We start from the raw sequence: 13,679 nt of genomic DNA, 5'->3' as shown, positions 1-13,679 counted from the left end.
CAAACTTTCTTTTATTAATTAACATCAAAGACATAGTGCTATCCCAGTATTTTGGGAGGCTAAATTAGCTGGGCGTGGTGGTGGGTGCCTATAATCCCAGCTGCTCCGGAGGCTGAGGCAGGAGAATTGCTTGAACCAGGCAGGTGGAGGTTGCAGTGAGCCAGGATCGTGCCACTGCACTCCAACCTGGGCAACAAGAGTGAAACTCTGTCTCAAAGAAAAAAAAAAAAAAAAAGACAGTGCTGAGAAATCTCGTTCTCTGTCTGGCCAACATGGTGAAACCCCATCTCTACTAAAATATAAAAATTTGCTGGGCGTGGTGGGTGCCTGTAATCCCAGCTACTCGGGAGGCTGAGGCAGGATAGTTGCTTGAACCCAGGAGGTGGAGGTTGCAGTGAGCCGAGATTGCACCATTGCACTCCAGCCTGGGCGACAAGAGTGAAACTCCACCTAAAAAAAAAAAAAAAAAAAAAAAAAGAAAAAAGAAATCTCATTCTCTAAAATCAGAGACTGTCAGAAACTTCGCTGTTTGAAATCACATCAGTGAGAGCAGAACATCCCACGCTTCTTTAGTGGGTCAGAAGAGCCAGGTTTGATACAGAGACACAGCCTGGATTTTCTACCCAGATGCAGAGCTTCAGATAAAGGGTTTTTGGACACAATAGTCTATATTTGTCTTACCTTTGTGGTGTCCAAGGAAACAAGACTCTGAATCTGATTCTCAGCCCACGCCAGGTGTTAACCCCTTTACACATTGCCAGCTTTGCTTTAGGCCTATCAACACGGCTTCATTTCAATTTCACCTGAACTCCAGCCTCCCCCAAATCCTATGATAATCCCATTTCTTCCTTTGATGAGACCCTCCACAGTTTCTCTGGTGCGTTGTCTCTCTTGCTACATCAAGTTAATAAGCCTAATTTTGTTAAACTACAACTATATCCCTAGTGGTTTTTATCAGATTGGATTTGTCATAAAATTCAAGCCTTCTCTTTTCTTTTTTTTATCCTTTGAGATAGAGTCTCACTCTGTTGCCCAGGCTGGAGTGCAGTGGTATGATCTCGGCTCACTGCAACCTCTGCCTCCTGGGTTCAAGTGATTCTTCTGCTTCAGCCTCCCAAGTAGCTGGGGTCACAGGCATGCACCACCACACCCAGCTAATTTTGAACTCTTAGTAGAGATGGGGTTTTACTATATTGCTTAGGCTGATCTCGAACTTCTGACCTCAGGTGATCTACCCATCTCAGCCTTCCAAAGTACTGGGATTACAAGTGTGAGCCACCATGCCCAGACCATTGTTTTTTTTGTTTTTAAATTTTAAATTTTAAATTTTTTTTTTTGAGACTGAGTTTTGCTCTATCCTCCCAGGCTGGAGTGCAGTGGCTCAATCACAGTTCACTGCAGCCTCAATCTCTTGGGCTAAAGCGATCCTCCCACTTCAGCCTACCAAGTAGCTGGGACCACAGATGTACACCATCACACCAGTCTGATTTTTAAAAAATGTCTGTAGAGATGGGTCTCACTATGTTGCCTTGGTTGGTCTCAAACTACTGGGCTCAAGGGATCCTCCTGCTTTAGCCTCCAAAAGTGTTGGGATTACAGGTGTGAGCCACCATACCCAGCTGCTTTGTTCCTTTACTCACTCATTGATTCATTCATTCAGTGTTTGTCCAGCCTATGCTCAGTTTTTTTTGTTGTTGTTGTTTGTTTTTTTGAGATGGAGTTTCACTCTTGTTGCCCAGGCTGGAGTGCAATGGCGTGGTCTCAGCTCACTGCAACCTCTGCCTCCCGGGTTCAAGCAATTATCCTGCCTCAGCCTCCTGAGTAGCTGGGATTACAGGCGCCTGCCACCATGCCCAGCTAATTTTTGTATTTTTAGTAGAGACAGGGTTTCGCCATGTTGGCCAGGCTGGTCTCGAACTCCTGACCTCAGGTGATCCGCCTGCCTCAGCCTCCCAAAGTGCTGGGATCATAGGTGTGAGCCACTGCGCGTGCCCCTATGCTCAGTTTTAAGTACTGGGGACATGGTGGTGACAGGGCAGACAAGGTCCTTGGCTTTGTGGACCCTGCCTCTAGTGGATGAGATAGATAATAAATAGGTAATCACAAAAGCAAAGCAGCAGGCCGGGCGTGGTGGCTCACGCCTGTAATCCCAACACTTTGGGAGGCCAAGACGGGCGGATCACGAGGTCAGGAGATCGAGACCTTCCTGGCTAACACATTGAAACCCTGTTTCTACTAAAAATACAAAAAATTAGCTGGGCGTGGCAGTGGGCGCCTGTAGTACCAGCTACTTGGGAGGCTGAGGCAGGAGAATGGCGTGAACCTGGGAGGTGGAGCTTGCAGTGAGCCGAGATCACACCACCGCACTCCAGCCTGGGCGACAGAGCAAGACTCCATCTCAAAAAAAAAACAAAAAGCAAAGTAACAGATTATAAAGGGATTGGAAGGGTGCCCAGGGTTGGGGGGATAGAGGAGGTGGGCAGAAAAGGAGACACTACAATTGAACTGGAACCCAGGTGAACAGATCTCAGGAAAGAGCACTGCAAGCAGAGATCAGCAAAAGAGGTGAAGATGAGGCTGGGTGCAGTGGCTCACGCCTGTAATTACAGCACTTTGGGAAGCCGAGGTGGGTGGATGGCTTGGGGTCAGGAGTTGGAGACCAGCCTGGCCAACATGGCAAAACCCTGTCTCTACTAAAAATACAAAAATTAGCTGGACATGGTGGTGCAAGTCTGTAATCTCAGCTACTCAGGAGGCTGGTCACTTCAACCCAAGAGGTGGAAGTTGCAGTGAGCCTAGATCATGCCACTGCATTCCACCCTGGGTGACAGAATGAGACTCTGTCTCCAAAAAAAAAAAAAAAAAAAAGGCCGGGTGTGGTGGCTCATGCCTATAATCCCAGCACTTTGGGAGGCCAAGGCGGGCGGATCACCTGAGGTCAGGAGTTTGAGACCAGCCTGGCCAATATGGCAAAATCCCGTCTCTACTAAAAGTACTAAAAATTAGACGGGCATGGTGGTGGGCGCCTGTAAACCCAGTTACTCCGGAGGCTGAGGCAGGAGAATCGCTTGAATCCAGGAGGTGGAGGTTGCAGTGAGCTGAGATCACACCACTGCACTCCAGCTTGGACAACAAGAGCGAAACTCTGTCTCAAAAAACAAACAAACAAACAAACAAAAAAAACAACAAAAAAAAGAAGATGAGCTTGTCAGATTTGCAAAATAACCAGAAGGCCAGTATTCTTGGAGCAAACTGAGTGAGCGGGAAGGTGGGGAAAGATGAAGCACAAAGGCCGAATTTTACCTGGGATGATAATCTTACACAAGCCTAAATGTATATATTTTCCTATAAATTAATGTACCTATAAAGTTGGAGTTGCTCTGGGACTCAAGTGGCATCCTTCTCCCAACCCCTGCTGTTTTCTGAAGGATTCCTAAGGAACCTTAGAGGTAGGGAGAGAGAAAGAGCTGGAAGTCCTTAATCTAGTCCAACCCTCTTATTTTACAGTTAGGGAAACCTAAGCTGAGAGAGGAGGTGGAAACCTGGTTGTAGGAGTGAGTGGGGAAGGGTTCACGGTCATTCTGGTGGGTAGGAGTAGGGCCAGAGCAAGGAGTCCTGGTTTGTGAACCACCAGCCGGCCGTCTAGGAGTTTACAGACCAGCAGTGGCAGTGTAGACAAAGGGCATATCTTCCTTTCCCCAAGGACATTGGCTCTGGAGCAATAACCCAGTAATGGGGGCTTTGGGGTGTCCCTCTTAATTCCGTAGCTCAGCCCATTCGGATATGCCAGCTGGAAAGAGAGAGGGATAAGACAACAGAGTACCTCTCTCTAACAGCTCAATCCCTCCCCCTCAGGGTTAAGATCACGGCTGCAGTGGTTAGCATCTCTGCTTTCTCTAGCTGGCTATGTCATTGAACCTGTGTGATCAGACGCAAACTAGATCAGTATGACTTCAAAGCTTCAGTTCTTTTTCTTTTTTCTCTCTTTTTTTTTTAGATGGAGTCTCAATCCCTCGCCTGGGCTGGAGCACAGTGGCGCAATCTCGGCTCACTGCAACCTCCGCCTCCCCGGTTCAAGCAATTCTTCTGTCTCAGTCTCCCGAGTAGCTGGGACTACAGGCGCCTGCCAGCATGCCCGGCTACTTTTTGTATTTTTAGTAAAGACTGGGTTTCACCTTGTTGGTCAGGCTGGTCTCGAACTCCTGACCTCAGGTGATCCACCCGCCTCTGCCTCCCAAAGTGCTGGGATTACAGGCGCGAGCCACTGCGCACGGCTAAAGCTTCAATCTTTTTTTTTGTTTTGTTTTTTTGTTTTTGAGACGGAGTCTCGCTCTGCCGCTCAGGCTGGAGTGCAGTGGCGCGATCTCGGCTCACTGTAAAGCTTCAGTTCTTTTTTTTTTTTTTTTTTTTTTTTGAGATGGAGTCTCGCTGTGTCTCCCAGCCTGGAGTGCAGAGGCATGATCTCGGCTCACTGCAAGCTCCGCCTCCCGGGTTCACGCCATTCTCCCGCCTCAGCCTCCCAAGTAGCTGGGACTACAGGCGCCGCCACCACGCCCGGCTAGTTTTTTGTATTTTTAGTAGAGACGGGGTTTCACCATGTTAGCCAGGATAGTCTCGATCTCCTGACCTCGTGATCCACCCGCCTCGGCCTCCCAAAGTGCTGGGATTACAGGCTTGAGCCACCGCGCCCGGCCAAAGCTTCAGTTCTTAACCATCAGGCGACAGTGCGTAGTCTGATAGCAACTGGAAAAGTCCTGCTGAGATTTAGCCTCCCATACACACAGAGTCCCACCCCGGACAGGCTGTATCAACCTCCAAGGGCCATATGCCCACTGCTGTTTGCATACACTGAGGCAGGACCTATAGACTCTATCCACTGACTCATCTGGAATGATTCCGCGGGGCGCCCATGCAAGAACCACTGTCTCCAAACAGCAGCCAGCCACTCCTTTCTCTTGGTTTCCTTCCTTTGAGTGGTGCAAAGGCCCAAGGGTGTAACCTCAGAATGGGGCCCTGACTCAGCTGTGGGCGAGCTCCTAGAATATCTTAATTCCTGCTTCATTTCTTTCCATTTTGCAGTTGGGCAAACTGCGGCTCAAAAAGACAAAGAACGTTCCCGGAGCAAAAAAGCTGCTTAGAATGTAGCCAAAACTCCGCACGGTAAGGACTGAGGACTGTCAAAAGACCACCAAGAGTTAAAATCATGAAGCTGCGGAGCACCCCGGAGGCTAGAGAGACCCGGCCCCGCTTCCAACCTATGCTCCTCCTTTTAACTTCCGGGCGGGGCAAGATTTCCGGTTCCCGCGCGGCGCTCCAAAGCTCGGGGAGTGGTGGTCTCCCTTTTCCCGGAGTCAGTTGTGGGAGTTAGGGTCTTATTCTGATCTTCCCTCGTACCCCGCTCCCCCGTCCTCCGAGGTGGCACTTGCGCAGGTGAACGTTCCCTCTGTCTCCTTCCTTCTTCTTCCTACCCCACGCACGCTCGCTCGCGGCCACAGTGGCTGCCTGCCCCAGGAGCTGGGAGTCCCTGCCTGTGGGGTAGAAAAATGATTGAAATGTGAGACCTGCGGGCTCATCGGGCTGACTTGGACCTCAGCTCTGGAGGTGGACCTCGTCCTGGGGCCCTAGAAGCCCATTTCCGGACCCGGGCTAGGCCTTCGGAGCCGCGGCCGCATAGTGGGAGGAGTCGGGCTCAGCTCCCCCTACCACACCCGGGATTATTTTTATCGGTTGAGTCATGGCACTCCCTTTTATCCTTGTGGCCTTGGGCAAGTCCCCTCCCTCCGAGCTTCACTTTGCTTATCTGTGAATGGAAATAACAGTGTCTACCCCGTGGGCTATCGGGAGAATCAGTTGTGAGGGAATGCAGTGTGGGGTGTCTGGCCGGCGGAATTCCACAAATGGTAGTAGCAGTTGATGTCAGTGGAGGTTCCTGGGGCAGTAATTTATCAAGAATTTAACCTGAACTAAGGATCCTACGGAGGAGGATCTATGTGTAACATTCGGCGCAATGTCAGGAAATAAGGGCGCAGTACACTGGAGTTATTTTATCTTTTTTTGAGCCGGAGTCTCGCTCTGTCGCCCAGGCCAGAGTGCAGTGGCGCGATGTCGCCTGACTGCAAGTTCCTCTGCCACATGGGTTCAAGCGATTCTCCTGCCTCAGCCTCCCGAGTAACTGGGATTACAGTCGCTCTTCACCACGCCTGGCTAATTTTTTCCATTTTTAGTAGAGACGGTTTCACCATGTTGGCCAGGCTGGTCTTGAACTCCTGACCTCAAGTGACCCACCCGCCTCGGGCTTCCAAAGTGCTGGAATTACAGGCATGAACCACTGCACCTGGCCTGGAGTTATTTTTTCTCACTGGGTTTTTGAGAAAAGAAAATGAGTTTTTAACTGGTGAGGATAAGTTTGTGTTTGGCAAGTCGTCTTCTGAAGCTGATAGGATTTATAAGCCGGGTAAATTGTGCTGGTTCATCCTTGAGAGCCAGCCTTAAGAATTGGCCCACTGACTGCCAGGCGTGTTGACTCCCAAAGCCTGTAATCCCAGCACTTTGGGAGGCCGAGGCGGGTGGATCACCGGAAGTCAGGGGTTCGAGACCATCCTGGCCAACATGGTGAAACCCCATCTCTACTAAAAACATAAAGATTAGCCTGGTGTGGTGACGGGCTCCTGTAATCCCAGCTACTTGGGAGGCTGAGGCAGAGAATTGCTTGAACCCAGAAGGCGGAAAGGTTGCAGTGAACCGAGAGCGTGCCACTGCACTCCAGCCTGGGCCACAGAGCAAGACTCTGTCTCAACAAAAATAAAAAAGGGCCACTGACAGACTGTTCCTAGAAACCTGGGTTGTAAAGATGTTGGGTGCTAGGAGCTAGAAGAAGTGATAAAAGGGTGTTTTCCTAAGTGGGTTAGGGGTTTTCACTCAGAAAGGTTTTTGGGCAGGAGGGGAAAACCTGAAAAGTTTTCTTCCTCTTGAGTTGTTATAAAAGTAATACATATGTGTAGTTAGAAACCAATACAGAAAGATGTAAAATGAAAACAGTTCCCCCTTCTACTGTATCTGCCCTTCAGAAGTAAATACAATTGATTTCTTTGATAACCTTCCATGTATTATTTGGATATATAAGGTTTTATTTGCTTGTATGTATGTATTTTTAATTTCCTCAGATGGGGGGGTCATACTACACATCTATCAGGACCTTAGTCATGTTGTAATATTGACAGCTTTAATCACCAGTACTCATAAAGCCTGCTTCATTTTTTACATGGCGGCACCACTGAATGGTTGACTGTACTTCAGTCATTTCCCTGTTGATGGTCACTTAGGTTGTTCCCAAGATTTTGCTTTCCCACGGTATTTCACCTATAACCTTTCTTGTACGAAATATTTTAGTCCAAGTCACCCCTAAGTGATTCTACTTTTCCCTACTCACCACCCTAGGTTAGTAACAGCTTACTTTGGGGGATGAGCACACCCTATTAACTGAACAAAAACCAAGATAATATGAGAAGAATTGGTGTACTCCCAAGAATATCCAAGCTGCTGGGTCCAGAATCAATTAAAGTCTGCTAAGAAATGGGTCAGGGAACCTTTAGAGAAGGGTGACTAGGTGCTGGGTGCATGGCAGCTAGTCAGCGTTAGTGATTGCTGGCTTCTGGCAATTGTTGCCCAGGAAACAGATTTGAGAGATTCTCTGAGGTGGGAGGGATTTTAAATGTCAACTTTCCTGCTATGTATTATATGTCAGGAAAGGATTAGTTCTTTGAGGGAACAGAGTATTAAAGGAGACGATGGGCCGGGCACAGTGGCTCACGCCTATAATCCCAGCACTTTGGAAGGCCGAGGCAGGGGGATCATGAGGTTAGGAGATCAAGACCAACCTGGCTAACATGTTGAAACCTCGTTTCTACTAAAAATACAGAAAAAATTAGCTGGGCGTGGTGGCACGCGCCTGTAGTCCCAGCTACTCAGGAGGCTGAGGCAGGAGAATCGCTTGAACCTGGGAGTTAGAAGTTGCAGTGAGCCAAGATCGTGCCACTGCACTCCAGCCTGGGCAACAAAGCAAGACTCCGTCTCAAAAAAAAAAAAAAAACAAAACGATGATCCTTGAAAAGTGACTGCATCATGGGGCTGTACCCTAATGTGAGAATTAATTTAGTCATTTCTATTATTTGAACTGTCTCTTATTTCAAACTTAACATAGGATGTGTTTTCCTGTAAATAACTCCTTTTTTGAACTGGGGCCCTAGCCCAAATGAAGCAAAGGCTTTTTTTTCTGGCATTTTACAGGTATTTAATTTGGCCACCCCCCCCCCCCCTGCTTACCATAGCTGGTTTGATAATCCTGGAGCTCTCAAATATCCAGAGGGTTGGAATTGTACTCTATTAGCATTTTGACAAGTCCCATACACTGATCAGAGGTGCTTCATTCTTGATCTTAACCTGGGTTCTTTTTTTTTTTGGGGGGGGGTGGGTAAGGACTCTGTTGCACAGGCTGGAGCACAGTGGTGTGATCACGGCTCACTGCAGCCTCTACCTCCCAGGCTCAGGTGGTTCTCCCACCTCAGCCTCCCTAGTAGCTGGGACTATAGGCTTGTGCCACCACACCCAGATAATTTTTTTGTTTTTGTATTTTTTGTAGAGACAGGGTTTTGCCATGTTACCCAGGCTGGTCTCGAATTCCTGGGCTCAAGTGATCCACCTTTTTTTTCCCCCCGAGATGGAGTTTTGCTCTTGTTGTCCAGGCTGGAGTGCAGTGGCACGATCTCGGTTCATAGCAACCTCTGCCTCCTGGGTTCAAGCGATTCTCCTGCCTCAGCCTCCCAAGTAGCCGTGATTACAGGCCATGCACCACCATGCTTGGCTAATTTTTGTAATTTTAGTAGAGACGGGGTTTCTCCATGTTGGTCAGGCTGGTCTCGAACTCCTGACCTCAGGTGATCCACCCACCTTAGCCTCCCAAAGTGCTGGGATTATGGGTGTGAGCTACCTCGCCTGGCTTTTTCTTTTTCTTTCTTTCTTTCTTTTTTTTTTTTTTTTTTTAAAGAGATCTCGCTATGTTGCTCAGGCTGGAGTGCAGTGGCCATTCACAGGTGCAATCATACATAGTGCACTGCTCCTTTGAAGTACTTTTTAATGTTTGCTATTCTTTAATCATGATCAAAGAGATAGACTAGGGAAGTAGAAAGTCAGTAGATTAGATATTAATGAACTGACCTTATTCTCCTCTTTTGGCACCTCTTCATAAATTGCTTTGTAGACATAGCAAATGGTATATAAAAATGGTTGGAAGGGCCGGGCGTGGTGGCTCACGCCTGTAATCCCAGCACTTTGGGAGTCTGAGGCGGGCAGATCACGAGGTCAGGAGTTTGAGACCAGCCTGACCAACCTGGTGAAAGCCTCTCTCTACTAAAAATACAAAATTTAGCTGGGCGTGGTGGCACATGCCCATAATCCCAGCCACTCAGGAGGTTGACGCAGGAGAATTGCTTGAACCTGGGAGGCGGAGGTTGCAGTAAGCCGAGATCGTGCCATTGCACTCCAGCCTGAATGACAGGGCAAGACACCATCTGCAAAAAAGAAAAAAAAAAAAAAATGGTTGGAAGAAGCAAACACCCATGATTTTAAGCCGTCTCTCAAGCAAATCATGTGCCTGTGCAATTCTTGTTTCAACATAATGTAAAATACTTCATAGTGAGGGGCAAAATGAATGCACGATTCTCTAGCAAGGCCAGTATTCTTCAATTAATTGGCTTTGAGAACCTACATTTCTTATTTTGTTAAACCACTGTCATGTTTTCTCAATTGCGTTAATTGATCTACCAAGAAGAAGACAAAAATAGAGTTTCTAGTAGCTTTATTAAGAAACCCTGTTAAGGCCGGGCGCGGTGGCTCAAGCCTGTAATCCCAGCACTTTGGGAGGCCGAGATGGGTGGATCACGAGGTCAGGAGATCGAGACCATCCTGGCTAACACGGTGAAACCCCGTCTCTACTAAAAAAATACAAAAAACTAGCCGGGCGAGGTGGCGGGCGCCTGTAGTCCCGGCTACTCGGGAGGCTGAGGCAGGAGAATGGCGTAAACCCGGGAGGTGGAGCTTGCAGTGAGCTGAGATCCGGCCACTGCACTCCAGCCTGGGCGACAGAGCGAGACTCCGTCTCAAAAAAAAAAAAAAAAAAAAAAAAAGAAACCCTGTTAAGATTGGAAGGCTGATGGAACCTGGGTCTGGACCAAATCCATGAGATCCGAGGGGTTTAGCAGCTGTTGTGGTCTGTTTTTGCTGATTCTTACTTTTCTCTTTGTGCCTAGAAGTCTGAAACATTTTTTTCTTGGTGTTCCAGAATGGAGACTGAAGTGTACCCAGAGACCCAAAGAAATACAGACGTCCAGAATGATCAAGTGAGATCACTACCCAATGAAACGGTGGGCCGAGGAGCCAGAAGTTGTCCTACTACCTGCTTTCCAGGTCCAGATTCCATGGGAGCCTTCTGGGCTCCCGCCAGAGAGCCTCAGTGAAGACTCTGTTGAAGACTTTAAACCATGCTAGAAAGCCTCCAGAGGTTCAGGAAGTTCCGCTATGAGGATGCAGCTGGCTCCAGGGATGTCCTCAGGCATCTCCGGGACCTTTCTGGTTGGTGGTTGAGACCTGATATTCACACAAAGAAGCAGATTGTGGGAATGCTGGTGCAGGAGCAATTCCAGGCTGTCCTGCCCGAGGAGCTCAGAGCTCAAGCACAGAGATGTCAGCCTGGAATCAGAATCACTGGCTAAGTCTTGCTGCTTGCTTCTTGCTCAGCCTACATATGAGATGTCAACCTAAGCGTTCTCTTGGATGCAAGATTCAACTCACCTGTGGGAAATCTGAACTTCCACTTTCTTTGAGCTTGTCTTTGACTGGTTGTAATAAGAATCCATCAAAACCCATGTTTGGATCTCTTTTTCGCTGAGGCAGCTTTATTTCCTACGGAAAGAGTTTCTCTGTCCTCGTTAGGACAATCAGCCTGCTGCTTTGGGCTTTTCCAAGAGCCTATTTTTCATCTGCTGGATGCCTCTTTTTTTGCACTTTGTGACATGCTTTAATATATTGTTTTTATGTATCCAAAGAGGTAATCAGCTTTAACTTTCAGAATTCGTGAATCTTGGTTTGGTGGCATGAATGAAAGCTTATGTAACCCCACCAGTAACTCATTTGGGGTGCCCTTGAAATATTAAAGTTTGGTCCTCAATAAATATGTCCTGTGGTGATTAATCAGTTAGCGCTTAGTAGTCAGCAATTGGAGACAGGTGAGATAATTATCAGGCGTAGATGAGAGCTAGCGATAAGAACTATGGCTGTGGTGGTTGTTGCGCTGGGAAATAGGAACAGTCCTGGCCTTTGTTTTCAAAGTCAAGATTTAGATTGGACAGAACTGAGAAAGGGGTCAAACAGGGTCATAAGAGGTGAGTAACCTGTACACAGAGCTGTTTGATTGGCTGTTTCACCATGTCCATCACCTTTGTCCTATAGCTTGCCTATCTGCAAGAAAACTTACCGTAAAGCTCCCTGACGCTACTGTGTTTTGCTTTTTCCGCAACAGAGGTCATCGTTGTTTTTCTGTGTGTGGAGACCTGTTCTGTGACTGACAGCTGAGATAGAGCAGTAGCTGTGTCTGTGACAGGGAGGGTAAACAGCAGCTGCCTCCCCAGCACAGCCCAGTTCAGAGGAAACTGTCTGCCTCTGTGGCCTGGCTCTGGGACTTGTAACTCTGTTCCTCTTCTAGCAAACTTGGTGCCACTTCAGAAACAGCTTTTGGTGTAGGGAGTGGTCAGCTGCATGCTGGAACTCTTGTTGATTCTGCTGGGGTTTGTTGAGTACTTCCTGTGCCTCTGTGACTGCTACAGAATGGAAATGTAAAACCCACTTTTAAGGAAGTGTATCATTTTTGAAGAGAGGAAAAAGCCTTAAAAATACATTGTTAGAAATGTTGGAGTCAAACTAGCCTTGCTTTTGGTATCTCGTTTTGAAACAGCACCAAGATAAAAGATTTTGTTTTTTAAAAAATTACAGGCTGGATGCACTGGCTCATGCCTGTAATCCCAGGACTTTGGGAGACCGAGGCGGGCGGATCACGAGGTCAGGAGATCGAGACCATCCTGGCTAACATGATGAAACTCCGCCTCTACTAAAATTACAAAACAAATTAGCCGGCGCCTGTAGTCCCAGCTACTCAGGAGGCTGAGGCAGGAGAATGGTGTGAACCCAGGAGGCGGAGCTTGCAGTGAGCTGAGATCGTACCACAGCATTCTAGCCTGGGCGACAGAGTGAGACTCTGTCTCAAAAAAAAAAAAAAAAAAAAAAATTACAAGCAGAGAAGAGAGGACAGTCAAGGTGTAGAAGTGACATTTTAATGAAATTTTGAAAGAGAAGTAGGAGATCATTGGACAGAAGGCAAAAGCATGGGAATGCAAAGATGTAAAGGTATATAGTGTTCGGGGAATAGTGACCATAAGATGAATTAATTATGCTTTTTAGTAACTGTAAGGTAAGGACTTTTCTTTTTTTGAGACAAGGTCTCACACTGTCGCCCAGGCTGGAGTGCAATGGTATGATCTCGCTTCACTGCAACCTCTGCCTCCAGGGTTCATGCAATTCTCCTGCCTCCGCCTCCTAAGTAGCTGGGATTACAGGCATCCACCACCACACCCGGCTAATTTTTTGTATTTTTGGTAGAGACGGGATGTTGGCCAGACTGGTCTTGAACTCTGACCTTGTGATACACCCGCCTCGGCCTCCCAAAGTTTACAGGTGTGAACCACCGTGCCCGGCCACTGTAAGGTAGGCTTTTCTTTTCTTTTTTTTTGAGACAGAGTCTTGCTCTGTCACCCAGGCTGGAGTGCAGTGGCGCGATCTCGGCTCACTGCAACCTCTGCCTCCCGGGTTCATGCCATTCTCCTGCCTCAGCCTCCCGAGTAGCTGGGACTACAGGCGCCTGCCCCCACTCCCGGCTATTTTTTGTATTTTCAGTAGAGACTGGGTTTCACCGTGTTAGCCAGGATGGTCTCGATCTCCTGACCTCGTGATCCGCCCGCCTCAGCCTCCTAAAGTGTTGGGATTACAGGCGTGAGCCACTGCGCCCAGCCGGTAAGTTTTTCTATCATTAATTTGAATAGTAAAATTTAACATTGGCAAAGTAGTATCACTGATAGGGTTGTAGTATTTTGAATCATTCTGAAGATATTTCCTTTAGTCCTCAGGGATCCGGAACTCCTGGTATTCAGGAATTTCCTGGCCTCCATCAGTTTCTCAGCTGCTTCAATGATGTAGGATTTGGTCTGTGAGTAAAGGACCTGGCTTTACAGGTGGACTCAGATTTTCACCTCAGAGATTTTATGACATGACAACTGAGCTAGCTTGCTTCCTTCCTTGCTTCCTTCCTTCCTTCCTTCCTTCCTTCCTTCGTTCCTTCCTTCCTTCCTTTTCCTTTTCCTTTTCCTTTTCCCCTCTCTCTTTCTGTTTCTCTCTCTTTTCTTTTTCTTTCTTTTTTTTTCTTTTTTTTTTTTTTTTGTTTTGAGACGGAGTCTTGCTCTGCCGCCCAGGCTGGAGTGCAGTGGCCGGATCTCAGCTCACTGCAAGCTCCGCCTCCCGAGTAGCTGGGACTACAGGCGCCCGCCACCGCGCCCGGCTAGTTTTTTTTGTATTTTTTA

General features: G+C 47.7%; 1 long non-coding RNA gene across 1 annotated transcript; it reads left to right on the top strand.

Moving 5' to 3' along the window:
* The first annotated feature begins 5,278 nt into the window (after window positions 1-5,278).
* On the top strand, window positions 5,279-13,434 carry LOC102144487 (uncharacterized). Its single transcript, XR_273998.3, has 3 exons — window positions 5,279-5,430; window positions 10,337-13,116; window positions 13,223-13,434. It is a non-coding gene; the product is annotated as an uncharacterized lncRNA (long non-coding RNA).
* The last annotated feature ends 245 nt before the right edge of the window (window positions 13,435-13,679 follow it).

The sequence above is a fragment of the Macaca fascicularis genome, chromosome 1 (assembly GCF_037993035.2).
Source record: "Macaca fascicularis isolate 582-1 chromosome 1, T2T-MFA8v1.1".
NCBI lineage: Eukaryota > Metazoa > Chordata > Mammalia > Primates > Cercopithecidae > Macaca > Macaca fascicularis.
This window is presented reverse-complemented; position numbering and strand designations above follow the sequence as displayed.